Below are 18606 nucleotides of genomic sequence, written 5' to 3'. Positions count from 1 at the left end.
AGTCACCTTCCCTGGAGGGGTTTAAGGGATGTGTGGATTGAGGTGCTGAGGGACATAGTTTAGTGATTGATGGGAATGGTTGGACTCAATGATCCAGTGGGTCTTTTCCAACCTGGTGATTCTATGATCTGCCCCCTGCTTTGCCCTGACTGCAGCCAGGGCTGGGTTACCCCACCTCCCAGCACAGACTGAAAACACGATGACTTTCCTGCCCAGGGACATGCATGCCCTCTTTTCCCCCCAACTTGTTTCCCAAATTCCGGTCCTCTTAATGACCCCAGGACCCTTCCCCCTTGTTTCCATCCTCTGCTCTCCACCGCCTTGTGCTCCCCAGTGCTGCACACCCTCACCAGCCCTGCCAGGGCTCCCTCAGCAGCGCTCACGGCATCCCCAGCCATGAGCAGTACCAGAATCATAGAATAGATTGGATTGGAAGGGACCTTAAAGATCATCCAGTTCCAACCCCCCAGCCATGGGCAGGGTCATCTCCCACTAGCTCAGGCTGCCCAGCCCCATCCAACCTGGCCTTGAACACCTCCAGGGATGGGGCAGCCACAAACTCCCTGGCAACTGCCCGTGTTTTATGGCTCCTTCAGGGTTTCCCCCTCTCTGGACTGTGCCTGTTCACAGGGTGGATGCGCCACAGACCCTGTTTGTAGCTTGTTTTCAGAAGGAGCAGGTTTTGGGGCGCAGCTCGAGAGACACATCAAGCCAGGGAGGAAACGGAGCTGGGAAGGATGGCGTCAACCTCATCTGACCTGACCTGGCACACGTGGGAACTCGTAGGAGGAAGGCGGATGCAAGACCGTGCACGCCTCTCCCTGGGACTACAGCTTGGGTGCACATTTCAAGCTGTTTCTATGGCTACTCTGGCGTCCTCTTCATAATTTCTGATTACTGAGGGGAATGAGGTGGCTTTCCAGCCCGCTCACTAGCCCCTCTCCTGCCGCAGGCTTGGGCAGGGTCAGAATTGGGGCTGGAGCAGTGAACACTGAACAAGATACTTTTGCCTTTGTGTTTCTACTGCAGGAAAATAATTTTTCTGATCAACCCCGTAGCGTGATTCAGAGCCGCATTTAGAAAGGAACATCATGGAACATGTCACCCTGTGCAGCCCTTCAGCCAGGTACATTCCCTTCTCTCCCTCTCTGCTTCACAACTGGAGAGAAGTACCTGAAAAATTCACTCTGGTCTCTCAGCAATAACAGTCCTGCACTCCCACAGCCCCTGCTTTCCATTAGCGTGGGAAACAGCGAGCGAGCAAGAGGGGAAGAAGAGCCCTTCAAACCGTTTCGTTTTTTCCAAGCAGGCAGGCAGCTGCCATAAGGAGTTGCTTTGTTTTAACTCCTCTCTCAGAGGGATTGTTTGGAGCTAGCAGGGCTTGGCAAGTTTGGGTGTGTAAATATGAGAGGATACCAGACGGAAATGAAGTTGGATTGTTTGAGAGTGTGCTCATTTCTTTGGCGACGCGCTGCACGGGAAGCGTGTTGCGGCAGGCATTTTAACAGCCAGGGAGGGTCAGATCTGAGGTCTGGCAGGTCTCAAACTCTTCTGTGCTCTCAATCCCTACACCTTTTTCATTGCCCACAAGTTAGGTGGGACCCACACTATGTCCCATTTTACTCTCTGGGAAATGCAGATATTTTACAACCTCATTTTCTCCCCCAGCTCCTGCTCTGTTCTGAACTCCTGCTCACAGAAGGTCACCTCCCTCTTTTGTACACTGAGCGAGCTCCAACTCCTCCTCATGTACAAAACTGCACTTGTCAAGGCTAGAAACGTTTCAAAGCAGAAGAAAGAAGCCGAAACGTTTACCTGCTTGGGAAAGCTGTCTCACCGCCACTATCTGGTACACTAGAAGAAAGCAAATCCCATCCTATATGCACGTTAACATTCCTGACTAATGCAGAAAGGAGTGGATACCAGAATCAGAGAATCACCAGGTTGGAAAAGCCCCACCGGATCATCGAGTCCAACCATTCCCATCAATCGCTAACCCATGTCCCTCAGCGCCTTGTCCACCCGGCCCTTAAACCCCTCCAGGGAAGGGGACTCAACCCCCTCCCTGGGCAGCCTCGGACAGGGACCAATCACCTTTTCTGTGAAAAACCTTTTCCTAATGTCCAGCCTGAACCTCCCCGGTGGAGCTTGAGGCCATTCCCTCTCGTCCTGTCCCCTGTCCCTTGGGAGAAGAGCCCAGCTCCCTCCTCTCCACAACCTCCTCTCAGGGAGTTGGAGAGAGCAATGAGGTCTCCCCTCAGCCTCCTCTTCTCCAGGCTAAACACCCCCAGCTCTCTCAGCCGCTCCTCTTCTTCTCCAGCCCCCTCACCAGCTTCGTTGCTCTTCTCTGGACTCGCTCCAGAGCCTCAACATCCTTCTTGTGGTGAACTGAACACAGAAGAGGAGGGATCAGCAGTCTCTATCCCAAGACTTTGTCTCCCCTTCCCTTCTCTGGGCTGGCTGCGTTGCCTTCACTGGTGAGCTCCATTCTACCGCAGAGAAGGCCTCCCCTCTGACCACAGGACCAGAAAGCCTTTTGGACCATCCCCTCTTTGTTCCTTTGCTATCACAGCCCCATTCCTGGGCTGCACTGAAAGCTTCCAGCTCTTCTTTGCCATTAGATGGCAATGTAGATCCACAAATCCTCTTTCTTCCTTGAGTCCCTGGAAAACCATCTTGCTGGTGGAATGGCTGGTAGAGCCTCAAATCTTCTATTTCCGTCTACTTCACCTTTTAAGACTGAGGCACCGTGGATTTGTTTTGCTTGCTAAGGGATGGCAGGGCTGCTTGGGATGCCAGCTCCTCTGGAGTCCTCACAAGGACTCACTCTCAATCCATTGCGAGCCCTCCTTTGTGCACAAAGGTTTATTATTTTCTTTTTTCTCTTCCAGCAATTAACACATTTGTCTCATTTTGCTGTTTCCACAAGGCATTTGCTGTCTTGCTTGTTTCTCACTTATTTCCAAGCCTGGTAGGCGAGTGAGTCACGGGCCGCCGCGGGCCAGACCCTGGAGGATTCTGGCTTCTTCCTGGGGTCATGAATCTCCCATCTGGGAAGTTATAAAGAACCGCAGTACGAATTAACTACTGCTGCAAAATGCTTTCCCCTCTATCCATTTTTTTTCAGCTGTTCCATTATCTGCACTTGACTGGTTCATTTAACACGTGCGTTACCGGGTTTTGATCCTTCACGTTTCCACCAGAAAATGTCACCGATTCACATCCAACTTTTGCTCTGGAAACTTGCAGCTTCATTCGTGTTCCAACATCAGGCAAGTTTGCTCCTTCAAAGCTGAGCAGACATAGTTTCAATCTGGAGCCTGCGTGAAGTTCAGTCCCACGCCAAACAGTCCACCAGCTCCAGAAACACAAAATTGATGTTAGGCAGCTGGCCAGGGAAGCCGTAGGGTCTTTAGGAGTCTGATTCGGATCCTGCTGCAGTAACTTCAGCAGCGCTGAGGGCAGAAATCCTTATCCGTACTAAAAAGAACGAAACTAGGATCAACCCCTCCTTTTTGTGACATCGTTTTTTAAAAAAAACTGTTATGCTGCTGGAGCAGATGGAGAGATCCTGACTGTTGTCTGGAACAGGGCAGGATGACAGGGACGTTTTCCCTGTGCCAGAAAAGGATGGGAGATTGCGGCTGGGGATTCAGTGCAGCAGAGAGACCATTTGGTCTGGGAGTGCAGGACCCCAGAGCCTGACAGGACGGGGCAGTGCAGAGACAGTCATTTTCCCTCATCACCCACACCTCTTGTGTATGTTAACATAGGCATCCACCAGCTTTTCTGGATTTTAAATGGTCTAAACAATGAGATTTTGCCCTAGTTCCTACGAGAGGTGCTTCTCCATCGCAGAGAGGCTCTCTGTGCCTGGTGCACAAGAAGTTAATACAATTCCTAAGCATTCTTGGGGATATGAGTTCTGTCAGGAAAAGTGTTACTGCTTGGCCTTGCATATTTTGTGCTTCTCCATTGGACCCCAAAAAGCTGTTGCATTTAATTACCTATTACCCCCAATTAATCACGGGGTAGGGAATGTGCCTGCCAGCACTGCTTTGGCACCTGGGGTCGTGCAGCTCCAGGTACAACATGGTCATTCTGACACGGACAGTCAAGCTCCAAGTCTCTCTGCTCCCAAACACAAACTTACCCTAAACAAACGTTAGAAGAAAATCCTTAGTGTTCAGCATTACTGACCACAAGTCCTGGGATCAATGAGCATCAGGAAACAGTGAAGTCTCTTCCTTACCTGAACGACCAGCACTGTGAGAGCGGCTTCCCCAAGGACTTGGAGGCTCTGCCAGAGGATTCAAGGTCAGTTTTTGCCCAGATGTTGCAATTTCTCTGTGATTTTTACCAGGAAGTAAAGAAACCTGCATTTCCTTACAGAGCAACATCCCACTTCTCCTCTCTTGTCTTCTGCGAGGAGGAGGACAGCACAGCAAGCAGCAGAACACAGCCACTGCCAAGAAAAAAAACCAACTCAAAACCTGCCTAAGCAATGAGTGCCTCTATTCTGGCATTATAAGAAGACTTTATAAGGCTCAGGATCACCTCAACCAGCTTGAGGCATCATCATGGAGCTCCTAATTTAGGCAGGTGTTCCTCTTTTTCCTTAGTCAAGGGAGTAAAGGAGCTTTGGGAGCAGGAGGAGACAACATTTTTTAAATGCTGTTGCTTTGTTTCCCTCCCCATCTGGGCTTTAAATTGCTTTTTAGGCTTTCCTAATGATTGTTTCTCTGAGTGTTTGCATGTCTTCTGTTTGCCCTCAATATGGGAAAAGCTTAAGTCAATAAGTTTTTATTTGATTTGTAAATAGTGCCAGTGACACATTATCACAGATCCTCAGAAACCCGGCTCCGCATCTCGTCCTCTGGATCTCTGGATACGACATCCCACAGACGTCACCCACGCAGGCTGTGAGGCGCAGGGTAGGGGATGGAGGTTAAAATAACTTTGAGGAACGACTATCTAGAACTTTTATCCTGCACCTCTGTTTAGCTCACAAACCGTCAGGAGCTGCTGAAATAATTGCTTTGGACAGATAATAAAACATCCTCCAGCAAAACCAAGGTACTTAATATACTGCCCAAGTCAATTCCCCTTATTTCTGCTGTCCTCTTGCTTTTAATAATGGTTTAATGAAAAATTCAGAATTAATTGGAGCTGGCATTAAGACATTCACGTGTTCCAGTGAGGGTTTCACTGCTTCAATATTTCATAAGCTGGTTTCACTGCTCTGCTTCTCCTTATCATGGCTACAATATCACCTCTCTTCATAAAAGGAAGGGTCCCACCATGGGTGGATGGAGGTTCAGGGGAAGAGTTAGCAACCACGTAATAGGCAAAGAAATAAAAACAATAGCTGTGTGTTTTCTTTCCGCCACCATCCCCCTGTTCCGTGTACTGATACTTGTCTGAGCTGAGACTGGAAAGAGCTGTCCTAAAAATAACCAGGAGCTGTCTGAAAGGTGTCGGAGGGAGGGATTTGGCAGCTGTCAGGCTGTCACTTATGCTAAAGACGGAGCTGATGGACTCGCTGACACCAGACGGGCTCTGCTGAGACGAGAACGCCTTATGCTTCCCTTGGCACTCACTGGGCACATTCTGTTGGCCGGAGCCAACGGACCTCGGTGTTCCTGGGGCCTGATCCAGCTCTGGCTGCCGTCAATGAGACGCTGCCCTTGGATGGCAGCGGCAAGTGGATCAGGTCTGTGTTTCACCCAAGACTCTGCTTTTACACCAGGGATCATAGAATCATAGAATAACCAGGTTGGAAGAGACCCACCGGATCATCGAGTCCAACCATTCCTATGGCTGAACTTGGGTTCCCCAGTGAATGCTGCCCCAATGGAGAAGGATACACCAAGCTCCAGGTCTCTGAATACAAGACTGGAGATGCCTGGATATGGGGACCAGAGCCCAGCCTTTGGTATCTTTAGTTATAACAGCTTCACACCACTCTGTGCTTCAGTTTCTCCTTCTCTAATAGGGCTTCCAAGAAGATTATTGACAGATCTGTAGATCCAAGCATTTTTAAATGCTTCCAGACCATGACTGTGCTAAAAGCTGTTCCTGTTTCACACAAGGCACTTAATGGGCACGTGTTACACCACGCCACAAGCATGAGATGGACAAACAGAAACACAAAGGCATCATGTGACTCACCTCAAGCCTTCGCAGCACCTCAGTGGCAGAGCGAGACCCAGTCCCCACCAAAACAATCATACCTTTACCATGACTGACTGTGGAAAGAGAATCCTGCTCGCAGAAGCTTCAGCTCCTCTCAAATTCCCAGGGAAATCTCCATTGCCTGTGGTGCAACTAAGATCCTCGCTGTGTTTTTGGTAGAGCCGTGATGTGCTGGGGAGGGAAAAAGAAGGGAGGTGTGAAGACAGGGTGAAACCCTCCTGGTTTCTCAATGGGAGAGTGGACAGCTCTCAGTGGGAGCTGAGCGCTACGGTATCTGAGAATCTGACTGGTTTGCTATCTAATGGGTGAGAGCAGCCCCTTTTTAGAGAAGAGCAGTCTTGCAGTAGTTTGGTCTATGTCGAGATGAATGGACAAGGGAATTAATTCCCGTAATATGGGCTGCAGGAAATCACCTACAAGATAAGAGGGTGGCTTGATCTTTTGGAGAAGGAAAAAAAAAAAGACTTCCTTATCTTGATGATGTTTGCTCTGAAGCAAATATCTTGTGACTGCCTGAGTCTGCCTCGCAGGATCATTCAATTACAAGCAGCTCCCGTGGCTGGCATCGCCTCTGTCCTTTCAGAGGTATCGCTGTATTTACCCAAGTATTGCTTGTTCCTCCTGGTATTTTGAGGCATCTGTTGTTGCCTCTTTGCGTGGTGTCCCTGCGGCCCCGTGATGCTGTCCTCGCTCACGTGCAAAAGCAGGATACGACCAGCCCTTCAATGAGTCAGGGATCTGAAAGGAATTGAAAATCAAGACGATGAACCAGTGAGGAGCACTTGTGAGTCAACACTTGATATCGGATGGGATGATAAGTGATGGCTGAGTCCTACCCCTGCTGGAGGGTCTCAACCTGTGCCTGCAGTATCTGTAGGGCTCTGCTAGGGAGAAACTACTCTGGACTCGGAGCAGCCAGGCACTGACTCCTCAGGGTGCTCTGGCTCTGCCCCATGAGGAATTTTTCACTATGCAGAATACTCCTTCTCTTCTTCATTAAAATGGCCATGCTAAATAGCCGTGAGGTTCCTCAACGCCTACGTTGAGCTGATCCACCCCAGCTGGCAGCTTTGTAGAGCAAGAGACACGAGGTTACTGAACTGTCATTCTCACATGGACCCACGTTTCTAATGGCTATGGAGATTCAGCTTTAAAGTCCTCTGAGAGCCATTGGAATGAAGAGCACTTTGTGAAGACGTTGTAATTATTATAGGATTTAGGGCTGTGTGGAAATGATTCATGGAGATGTTTCCCAGCCAGCAGGCTCTTGGAGCCAGGTGAGATCTTCCCTGGAATGTGAAGCATGCAGCACGGCAACTGGGAGGAACAGGTTTGGCAGGACATTTTAAGTTGTTCACAGCAGACGGGCTCTTCAGAGCCACATCCCTGCTTTAACCAACCTCCCAGCTGGATGTTCCTCTCTGCCACTCTGGCCCTGGTGAGCCCAAAAGGATGGACACGCTGCGAAGGAGCCTTTCTCGCTGGAAGAAGTACCACATCAAGGTGCACCTGGCTGACGAGGACCTGATGATGCCCCTGACAGTGAAGCCCAGGGACACGGTGATGGATCTTCGGGCTCACTTGGTACGGGAGGGCGTCACTTCCTGGAAGAAGACATTTTATTACAACTCCAGGCAGCTTGAGGAGCACGAGACTCTCAAAGAAGCCAACATCCAGAATGGTTCTGTCCTGCTTCTTGTCAGCAACAAAAGGTAGGCAAGGAGCCTGTCCGCAGCGGGGAGGGGTGTGAAGGAAGGGGAATGCTCCATGTATCTCGGCCCTTTGGGACCCTTTGCTGGAGGGGTTTGCAGAAAGGAACTCAAACCCTGCCATTTCCAGTGGGCAGGTTGAGATTCCAGGCTCTTCAGCTCCAGCCACACTTCGGTGTGAAACGGGAGTAAGAGGAGGAGGAGATCTCGTGGATGCTGCCCGTCCATCTCTGATCAGGTCTCATGTTCCCGGCTACATGGCCAAGCACAGAGAGAGAGAGAGGAAGGCAGGGGAGATTGTGCGATGTGGGGGCACCCTCGCTTGTCCTCATTCTTCCTTGTCCCGTCTTGCTCTCGCCAGTTCTTTTCAGTATTGTAGATACTTTCTGCAAGTACTTTGGGGAGGAGCAGGGGGTGGCATGGAGGAGCTGTGAGCCCCCATCCCACAGCAAAGCTCCGTGAGTGCAGGGCAGACAGAGCAAAAGGCTGTGGCAGAAAGTGCAGTGAGAGTGGAGACTTCCAGGAGAGCCAGCGAAGACCAGTCCAGGCAAGTCTTCTGTTCCAGTAGGAATGGAAGCTGAGATAATGGACTTGAGACTTCCCAGCCCAGAGGACACTTCAGATTCAGGGGTGAATTTATGTCCACCTGCGCTGTCTTGCCTAATCTCTTGTTGTTGCTGCCAGCACGATTAATTCTGTGAAGTATTTTAGGGACACTGGGTAGGAGAGGTGCACAGCAGAGCTCGGGCACGCTGTCTCTAACTGTGCTTTCTAAATCCTGAGCCCTGAGTTATGTGTTGATGCCGATCACAGTTCCCTCTGCAGAGAAACCCGCTCTAAACACTTCAGCTTCTGATTATATCCCATGTACTGGAATGGGCCTATTTTCCAGTCCAGAGGCAGCTTGAAATCTCACACAAGGAAGATTTAATAAAGCATTTCCTTTCAGAGCTCAGCCAGACACAAGAGATTTCACATCGCTCAGCTAACTGCAACCCCCAAGTCACCACGGCCCCTTTCTCCAACATCTCATTTCAGCGCTCTGATTAACTTGGCTCAGCTCCTCCTTTTCACCTTGTTTTCAGTGACAGGAGAATTTCTATATGTTGTTCCTCCCAGTGTTTATTTTCCTAAATTGTACAGCCTGAGTTTTTGAGAGTGAAAAAGGATTCAGAAGGGCTCAGCTGATGGAGTGCATGTGTGGATGCTCTTTTAACAGAAGCCCTGTCTCTGCAGCACGCTGTGCCCCTTCCCACCCGCTGTAAGACCCGGGGTAGCTGCAGCCCCCAGGAGAGCCTGGACCCATGGGCTGAGTTCACTAGCTGCTTTTGAAAATGCAGAGGCTGTTGTTCCAAGTCCCAGCTCAATTTCTGTGACTACATGGAAAAGGGAGTGAGATTTCTAACGTTCTCCTCCTTGCGTTTCATCAAAACCTTCCTGGCTCCTAAACCAGCACCTTTGTCCAATCCCTTATTCCTTTTCCTTGCGTTGGGTGCTTTGTTGGGGGTGGACGGTCTCTCCCTGAAGTCACGTCTCTCCTTGAGTTCTTGGAGATGAAGGATTAATGGGTTGTGACAACCTCAGCCACCCCCAAAGTATTTTGTATGGCACGAGGGACGAAGGCCCAGGGTGGGGGGGTGACTGAGCTGGGGCTGTAGCACAGTCCCCCTGGACATTCTGAGCCATGTTTGTGTGGCTTGGCAGTCATCGTGCTGCTCGGTGCCCAGTCCTGGGCTGAGCTCAGCTTCTGGGACTCCACATCTTCTCAGATCCTCCGCGTGCAGAGGAATGGGTTTTGGAGGGCTCTCTCTGTCACTTGAACAGGGAGTTAGGAAATGCAGAGCGGGAGAAGGCAGGCGCTGCATTGCAGTTGAGATGACAGCACCGTTTTGAGCCTGTAAGATTATTCAGGCAGATCTTTAGGCATTATAAATCCACGTTGCTCCAATCGTGGCTGTGGAGCTGTGCTGGTCTGCAGCCCTGGGGAATGCGGGGAGAGTCGCCTGTGCCATGCTGGGGCTGTCTCGGAGCCACAGGAGGAGAGAGGAAGGGAGAACGTGGTGCTGGGTTTGGCCAGCAGCCCTGAGGATTGAAGAGTTGGTTTTAGTACTTCACTGACTCAGTGAAGGATGGACCCTCTCCATCAAAGGTCAGCATCTGCTTAAGTTCTCCCTGAAAATCTCAGTGTCTCCTACTTACTCTTTTGTACTGAGATGCCAGCCAAGCAGAGCTGTATTAATTCTAGAAGTGGAGTTGCTGTGATTGCCGAGGTCTGCAGCTCAGTGTCGTGCCTATAAATATTAATGGTCACTCTGTATGCTGTGTGTTCCCACCAAGGGCTCACGGGACAGTTTACTTTGAACCAGAGAAAACATGAAAATGACCCTATTTTTCATTCCCCCCCTTCCCTTAATGTCTTTGTAGATAATTGGCATTTAGCAAAGGCTAAGTCAGCATTTCCACTTCTTGCTCGTGTTTTCTGGGGTTTATAACTTAGCCATAAAAATTCACTTAAGGCTGCAGCTTGGCAGGAAAGGGATCAGCAAACCAGCTAATGCTGAAGATTTATTTGGACCTTAGTGTTCAAAAGTTCGAGCAAGCCGTTTTGGAGTTCAGTCAACATGACCTCCCGCCCTGGAAAAACACACAGGCAGGCCAGAACTGGGAATATCACATCCACAGAGGATGCAATTCCCCCTCGTGCAGAGCTCGTTAATCACATTACTGCTGCACTGATTGAGATTGCAATCCTGTTGCAACAGAAGCTGAGAAAAGAACAGGCTGGAAAACAGTTTCTGCCCTAGAGAGCTACATATTGCAAGAACACGGTCTGCAAGTGGGTAAAACAAACAAAGTGAGACTTCAACTGGGGATGAGCAAGCAGAACCTCAGCAGCGCAGTGGCCTCGGGCCAGCCTGTGGGGTTCAAACCATCGGTGGAGACCACCAGCGGGTCTCTAAGTGAAAAGAGCAGCCACCCAGCACAGATGTAACAGCATCCACAGGGCAGGCAGAGGGTGCTGTCCCAAATGCCCAGGGCGTGATCAGTCCTGGCGCTGCGGACCACACCAGGGCAGAACCTGTTTGGCTCGCTGCGGAGGCAGCGCAGGGCCCCAGAGCTGCTCGGCTGGTCTGGTGGCGATGTGGGAGTTCCTGAAACTGGCAGGACTCTGCCTGAACATTGCCTGCCACAGCGAGCTGCCCGGCTGTTCTCTGCCAGCTGCACGCCGCGGGACACCAGGCAGAGAGACCTCCCCCAGCGCTATCAGCAGCAGCGCTGGATGGTGGGTGCTTGGCATCAGCTGCTCCGTGTCATAGAATCATAGAATCACCAGGTTGGAAGAGACCCACCGGATCATCGAGTCCAACCATTCCCATCAATCACTAAACCATGTCCCTCAGCACCTCGTCCACCCGTCCCTTAAACCCCTCCAGGGAAGGTGACCCAACCCCATTCCTGGGCAGCCTCTGCCAGGGACCAATGACCCTTTCTGTGAAAGATTTTTTCCTAATGTTCAGCCTGACCCTCCCCTGATGGAGCTTGAGGCCATTCCCTCTCGTCCTGTCCCCTGTCCCTTGGGAGAAGAGCCCAGCTCCCTCCTCTCCACAATAAGCTGTCGATAAGCTGTTGGCTGTGTTTTGATGTTCCACATTGGGTGGAGAGATAAGGTCTTGAACTGGTGAATGCACCCCTTAACCCATGAGCTGTTCCAAACAGAGGATATAAATGGGTCACCTTCCCTGGAGGTGTTTAAGGCACGGGTGGACGAGGTGCTAAGGGGCATGGTTTAGTGTTTGATAGGAATGGTTGGACTCGATGATCCGGTGGGTCTCTTCCAACCTGGTTGTTCTATGAGTCTATGATCCAGAGCGATCCTAGACATGTTGTGCGCCTCCCACTGACTGCTCCTGGTGATTTGCGGCTCCTGCTGGATCTGGTCGGAGCACAAGCCCACTGATAGCGCCCTTGCCTGTGGCTCCAGGCTCCTCTCTTGTGCAGTCACCTCTAGAAGTCAGCCAGCCAAAGGCTGTACTCCCAAATCCACCAGTGCCCGGGCTGCTCCCTGTTACAGTGCCAGAGTGTCACGTTGTGGGTTTGGCCCAGTCCAGATGCATTTCAGGAGCTGGGATGGGCCAGGGACTGTTCCTTACGGGCTGCCTGGATGCAACCACGCAGACTGGGAGGGTAAGAATTTAACACGAAAACACTGGCCACCCTGTGCCAGCTGTCCTCACAATGCAGAAAAAGTCTTCTGCATCATTTAATTTACTGGCATAGACTCAGCCACATCACCTGGGATCCCCTCAGTCTTTTGGAAGATGAGGGTTGTTGAGGCCAAGCAGCTATTGCCATCATATATGGCTTGCCCGGAGAATGGAGTTCACGAAGTCATTGGTGAATAGGTTAAATAAAGTAGATGCTGGCATTAGGTTTAGCAGAAGTCTATTATCTGGAATCTGTGTGTGTTGATTTTCTGGCCTGGAGCCACTTGAAAACATCTATCTCAGGGCATTAGCTCAGTTACCATAACAACTCATCTCGGAACAGCTCCTGAAAGCTCAAAGAGCAGACCGAGGTCCCACGTGGTACACACGCCACACAGGTCAAGATAAACATGTCAGGATTCTCCCTCTTCTGCAATCCAGCCTCAGTACCCCTGGTGAGTGCCAGTGCTTACACAGCTTTAATACACTTAGGACCCCGTTTTATCCTTCCGAGGCTGTTCAGCCTGGTTTTCCTAAGGTCCTTCTACTCAAGAGCTGCCTCCTGGCAGAATAATGAAACCATCCCTCTTTGGGGAACCCAGCCAAGCCCTTACTGGCGTTCAGTTTACAGTCTCTCATTTTTGGCCTCATAAATGAAAACTACAACTGAGCCACTTAGCTGAAGTCCAGTTCAGGTGATGCTAAGAAGCGACTGCCTACACTGACTCCCATGATGACATCGGGATTGATGTTTGACATTGACACTCAGCAGTGGCTCATTCCAGGCTTACTTTACTCCATTATCCTGTCACCCCCTCTTAGTCCCACTGGAACTGCGTGGGGAGCAGCCACCAGGCACAGCAGATGCTGCTGGATCTTTAGAAAGAGAAACTAGAAAAGTAACGATCGACACGGTTTGACCCCACGTAGAAAGCCGACGCTGCAGCTCAGACATGAATGAGGTCCCTTCTGCTGGGTTTCGGTGTGATTTTGTGATGCCTGCTCCTCGCGCTGACCTCCCAGCTCCCAGCGCTGCTCAGCAATCGCTTCTCAGCAGGGAGGGGGGGACTTTGCTCCCGTCCAACCACTATAGACTCACCCTGTTAAGCTTAGGCCTAGCAGCAGGCTCCGAGGCATCTCACAGTAGGATAACGACCCTTTAAATGGCACTGGGAGTCTCTCTTCTCAGGGAGAACTAATTAAGTTCTTCAGCACATGCTTAGACATATGTTGACCTGGTACGGCCTTCGCAGGCCGGCTTCCATCTCCTGGATAAATAACGTTGGCATAAAACACATCCTCCTCGAGATGCGTTACTGAGGCAACAGGCAGGTGGGGGATGATGCCTCCTGCTCCGTGGCTGAAGGCAGCATTTCTGTGTATCGCTTCTGGGCCAAAATCTCTGCTGGTGCACGTGTCTTGAAATCAGTTAAGGGATTTTTAAGCTCCGAAAGCACCGGTGCAGTTAACTCTGCTGACCTCGTGCAGCGTACAGGCCAGAAAACGACACCTGTGTTTGGATCATTCGCTCGCTTTTCAACCCAAGCAGCTCCTTTAACCAAAGAGGGTTGCATCAGCAGAGAACATGGTCCACGGGATCCGAATTCCTCTCCTGTGCAGTTGCAGGGGATTGCAGCAGATGAAACCGAGCTGATGTGTCCACAGGGGCTCAGTCTTGGCTCTAAGCAAAGAATAAATGAATAGATAGCACATTTTTCCAAAGCCAGGTTCCCTTCCTGTGTGCTACGGCACAGCTTCCCAGACTTCTCTGCAGTTGTGCTGGTTTATATGAGGTGAGGATTTTGTGCAGTTGGGATGAATATCCCGCCCTGTGTCCTGGTGTTTCTGGGCAGATGTGCTGCAGGGTGGGCTCACAGCAATTCCTTGGCTGCCACAGTCCCTTGAAGTCCCAGTGAGGAAGCAACTGGTGGAATATGAACCCTGATCTGGGCTCTGCAGAGACCCCAACCAGCAACCGACATTGGCCTAAGCGGGCTTGCAGCGTCCTTTGCTAGAAGCCAGCAAAAATCCCCACCCCATAAACTCTGAACTCCTCAAGTCCTGACAAAACGTTTGCAGCGCAGGCTCAGTTTCTGGTCTGCATGATTGCAAAGTGCAATTCTGAGGAGTCAAAAGCCTCGGCTCTGCACTTTCTGGCTCGGCTGGGTGGGGTGGCTTCCTGAAGAGCTGCTGCCTACAGGCCGTGAGGATCTTGGTCCCTGTCCAAGCCATAATCATGAGCTCACTCGGCAAGTGGTAGCCCTGAATAGGAACCTATAAACCTGCAAGACCTCCAGCCTCTGTCCTGGAGACCCACCCCGGGCAGCCCTAGAGGATTTCTAGGTGTTAGGAAGAACGACTAAGAAAGTAACCCTCCTTTTGCTAAGCTGAAACCTTCTATGCAAGGTCTGTACCCATCAGAAAATGTTCATGGAACAAGAACCCCAGAACTCCACCGTTTAGTGGCAGTGCAGGGGGGTGAGCGTGCCTAGAGCAACTCAAGCTCTGTTGTACTGCAAACATCCTCACAGTGCACGCTGCAGGCTGCCCTTGTTCTATGATGAAAAATGGATTTCCAGCACTAGAAAGGGAGAGCCTTGTGTATGGGGAAAAAGGCTTCCAGCCAGTTGCAGGTTATTTGAAGGAGGGTGAAAGCATCTTTTGCGGAAGGATAAACGGGTCTGAAACCCTTCAAGGGGCTGATCCTCAGCTGTGTAGCGTGACTGAAACAATAAACAGGCAGAGGCTCAGGTTTGTATTCTCCCCATGCCAGGGTCAGTGCCTCCTCGGTCAAATGCCATTGCCGATTGCGTGTCTGCAGCGCTCCAAGTATTTGCCTCTTTCTTCTTCAGATAATGCCAAAGAGCACAGCCAAAGCCATGAGCGACGGGGAGCGCGATGAGGGCTGAAGGGAAGCAGATGGAAGAGGGCTTGGCAGTGGAAAGGTAGCCCGGCCATCAGCGTTTGGTAAGTCCCTCCCCGCACGCCAGCTCAAGGACTGTCCAGAAAGCAGCTCCGAGTGTTTCCAGCGCAGCAGCCATGAGTAATGAACCCAAACAAAACAACAAACGACGTTTCCTCATCGGTGCACCTTGCGGTCTCCACTGCCAGGGTAGAGTGTAGGTAAGACCGGCTGAGCTCCCAAGTTTAGTGAATCAGAGTGAAACGCCTGTGAAAGGGCGACTTTTGCCTGGGCGACGAAGTAAGAAGGAGGCGAGGTGGACTTTGTCAGCACCCTAGATGGGGACACTGGACACCTGAGACTCCTGCCGGCTCTCTCAAAGGATCCCTCAGTAAGTTGCTGATCTCGGCCTCTATTTTCCTATGTGTAAGTCTAAGATAACTTATCCTTCCCTTTCTCCTACTTTTTGTCCATCCAACTGTGCCTCAGGTTAGGGGCTGCCTGGGCTCCCGAGCTGTTCCCGTGTGGCAGGGCCCTGATTTCAATCCAGGCTGAAGGCTCCGTACAGCAAATGAGCTGTAAGCCCAGCATCGACAGCCCTAGACCTTCATGGCCTTTATACATCCAAAGGGCAGAGACCAGTCGGTCACTGCGACAGCAACTACCTCGCCTGACATTAGGGATGCCCCGTTACGCCAAAGCTGCTGTATTTTTGAGCCAGAGTTTGTAAGGCACTGAGCCTCCTTGTGTCATTCCTCCATGTGCCAGTCCCCCCACTCCAACAACTCCTGAACCAGCTAACCCGATTCAGCCCAGTTTGATGGAAAGAGAGCGGTCACACAGACCTAAGATTCCTGCAGCTGTCATGAAAACAGCAGCTGGATGGGAGAGAGACATTGAAGCTAATGTCCTGCTGAAGGCAAGGTAATTAAACCTCTTGCTCCCTATTACTGGGAGATGCAGCAGCCAGGTGACCAGCTGGCATCTCCATCCTGCTGGTCAGTCAGTGCCTGCCCAGCTCCAAAGCAGCCGCTGCCCTTGCTGCCCCTCGCTGGCAAAGCAAGAGGCTGTGAGGAGGGCAAGGACTTTGCTGGAGAGGTCTGGAAGGGATCAGGATGCCCTGGGGATATCGCAGGGAGCTGGGAGCACCAAGAGAGGAAGAAATCAAAAGCAGTTGTAATACACAAATCAGGAGAACAGGTTTCACCAGTTCCTCTGCTCAGAGAACAATTCAATTTTTAGGCTCCAACGTATTTTCAGGATGAGACGTTTCTTTAACCAGAGCTTTCCCCCCAAAATGCTGATGACTGGCAACTGTCAACCCCCCCCAACCTGTATTTGCTGTTTTACAACTGAAAACCTTGCCTTTCTGGACTTTTTTGGCAATGAGAAAACATTTGACTCTTTCCACCAGAAGCATTTGAAGAAATGCTATGGAAAACAGAGTTGATTTCCCAGGTTTATTTTCTTCCTAGGAACAAAAATATTTCCCCAAGTACTTCAGAAAGAGACTTTGAGACAGAGACATGAACACAGTCACAGCTTTCGGTCCAAGCAACTGAGATGGACAAAGAGTGGGATGGTACCAAGTGTGGGAAGAAGGAATGTGACTTTCCAAGGTCAACCAGCAAGCAAGGCGCGCAGCGGAGAATGTGCCGGCGCTGTTGGGTCAGCGTTTCTGCCACTTGACCATGCGGCGCCTCTGCACGTCCGTCTGTCCTGAAATAATGAGTTTCTTGGAGCAGAGCCAGCACTTTCCCGAGTGCTTGGAAAGTGCCTTGTGCGGCCCCTGGGTGCAGTGCTAAATAATAATTTAAATGATAATAATAATAATAATAATAAAGAGGAGGCGAGCCACTGATGATGGGACACACTCAGCAGCAGAGCCCTCTGTGTCCCTCTCCCAGTGAAAGGAGAAGTTTGCTCACAAAGCCCAGGAGACCAGAATTTACTTCTCTGGACCCGACAATCATAGGCTTGTGCTCCACAGGAGGCAAACTGACCTTATCTGGATTAGGTTCAGTATCTGCTCTAACACCTCAAGCCTGTAGCTGGCAGCTCTGGCCAGTGCTGGAAGGCTTTGGCAGCCCAGGGGGATATGGGATGAGTGAATTACCTGGGCTGGGGTGAGGAGCTGCCTGCACTAATGTTGGTTTTTTTTTCAGAGATAGGCTCTGATTGACACTTCAAATCTGCCTGACAATCTCTTATTCTAAGCGCAGTTGCTGCCTCTCTCCAGAGCAGGAGGAGCTGGTTTGGTTGCTGTCCTTCAAATGACGGATCTTATCACATGGGAAAAAGACAGGGGAAAAGCAAACCACCTGCAAACAGCCACAGGTCCTTCAGAAAAAGAGGTAAAACTAACTGGGTCTATTTGTGGTATTTCTGGTTTTGCCCTTTATGCCATGAACCGACGCAAGATGTACGGGAAAAGGGGCTGCGCTCTGCAGAAAGAGACCCAGCTGCCTTCTTGGTTTGCCTGGTCATTACGGTGTTGTTTTCCCTCAAGAGATTTTCAGTGCTTTGCAGACAGGACTGCGCAACCTCCAGGAAGGGGACAGGCAGGTCAGCAGGACAACCTCTTTCACTCACTTGTTCTACTCTGCCTCTTCTACTGCCTGTCCTCCCCACGCTGCCTCTCGCTCCTTAACTTCCAGGCACCCTTAACACTTGCTGAGTGCTGCCTGCTGGGGTCACATCGTTCAGCCGCTCACAGAAGGGGCGGCAGCTGCTCTCTACAAGGTAATTTAGACTTTTGGGGCTTACCTGAGTCTGGCTGAGAAGGTCAAGTCTCCCAACAGGCAGAGGCATACTTCAAATCCTCTTCTGAACTCACACTTAGGTAGTAAAATAGGTCTCGTTTGAGATGCCCTGCCTCTCCTCGGTTGCCAAGATCCATCAAACGCAGCTGGCTCTTCACAGGGCTGCTGTTGTATTTCCAAACACCAGGAAAGACAGTGATAGCAAGAACTGCTCTGAAACAGGCATTTCTCTTGTTCCCTGTGAACACAGGTGTGGACAAGAGCAAGGACCAAAGCTGAACAGCGTGGAGCTCCTGTCTACGTACCAGCCTGGGTGCATTGCAAGATGGAAATGTTTGCAACCATGGATGGGATTTCTTCTCGTTGGGAGTACTTATCTTTGGGATCCTGCTCCTGATGAGGCACCATAGACGGGATTACCAAACACTGCTGTTCGCTGCAGCGTTCACCTCCACCTTAGAGCTGCAGCCAGGCCTTCCTAGCCAGCTCCTTTTCCTGAACTCCACGAGCAGAAGACAAGCCCAAGCAGGTCCCCTCTGCCCGCTGCTGGGCAGGCTCTGGCCGAGGCGTGTTTCAGCAGCTCTGCCGTGCTTCTCCTGTGCCCGAGTCACGGACGCATCGAGTGCTCCGGTTTCCTGGGCCACCAGCTTGCCTTGGCACTAAATTTACTTTTTAAAGTTACATCAGTGTTGTACCCAGAGGGAACGGAGGAGCAGTCGCACCCTGCGAAGTCTGGCTTTAATTCACCTGCCTCATTTAATTTCCTGCCCTGCCTTCTCACCAATGAGTCCACAATGATGATCCTGGGAATACCAAGGCTTTTCAAATACAGG

At 50.9% G+C, this 18606-nt stretch overlaps 1 long non-coding RNA gene across 1 annotated transcript; it reads right to left on the bottom strand.

Annotated features, from left to right (window-relative positions):
• Positions 1-7678: 7678 nt before the first annotated feature.
• On the bottom strand, positions 7679-17913 carry LOC138731778 (uncharacterized). The gene is made up of 3 exons (XR_011339197.1): positions 17778-17913; positions 12785-13790; positions 7679-7795 (listed from the first exon to the last, which is right to left on the bottom strand). It is a non-coding gene; the product is annotated as an uncharacterized lncRNA (long non-coding RNA).
• Positions 17914-18606: the final 693 nt, after the last annotated feature.

Source organism: Phaenicophaeus curvirostris, chromosome 28 (genome assembly GCF_032191515.1).
Source record: "Phaenicophaeus curvirostris isolate KB17595 chromosome 28, BPBGC_Pcur_1.0, whole genome shotgun sequence".
In the NCBI taxonomy this organism is placed as follows: Eukaryota; Metazoa; Chordata; class Aves; order Cuculiformes; family Cuculidae; genus Phaenicophaeus; species Phaenicophaeus curvirostris.
This window is presented reverse-complemented; position numbering and strand designations above follow the sequence as displayed.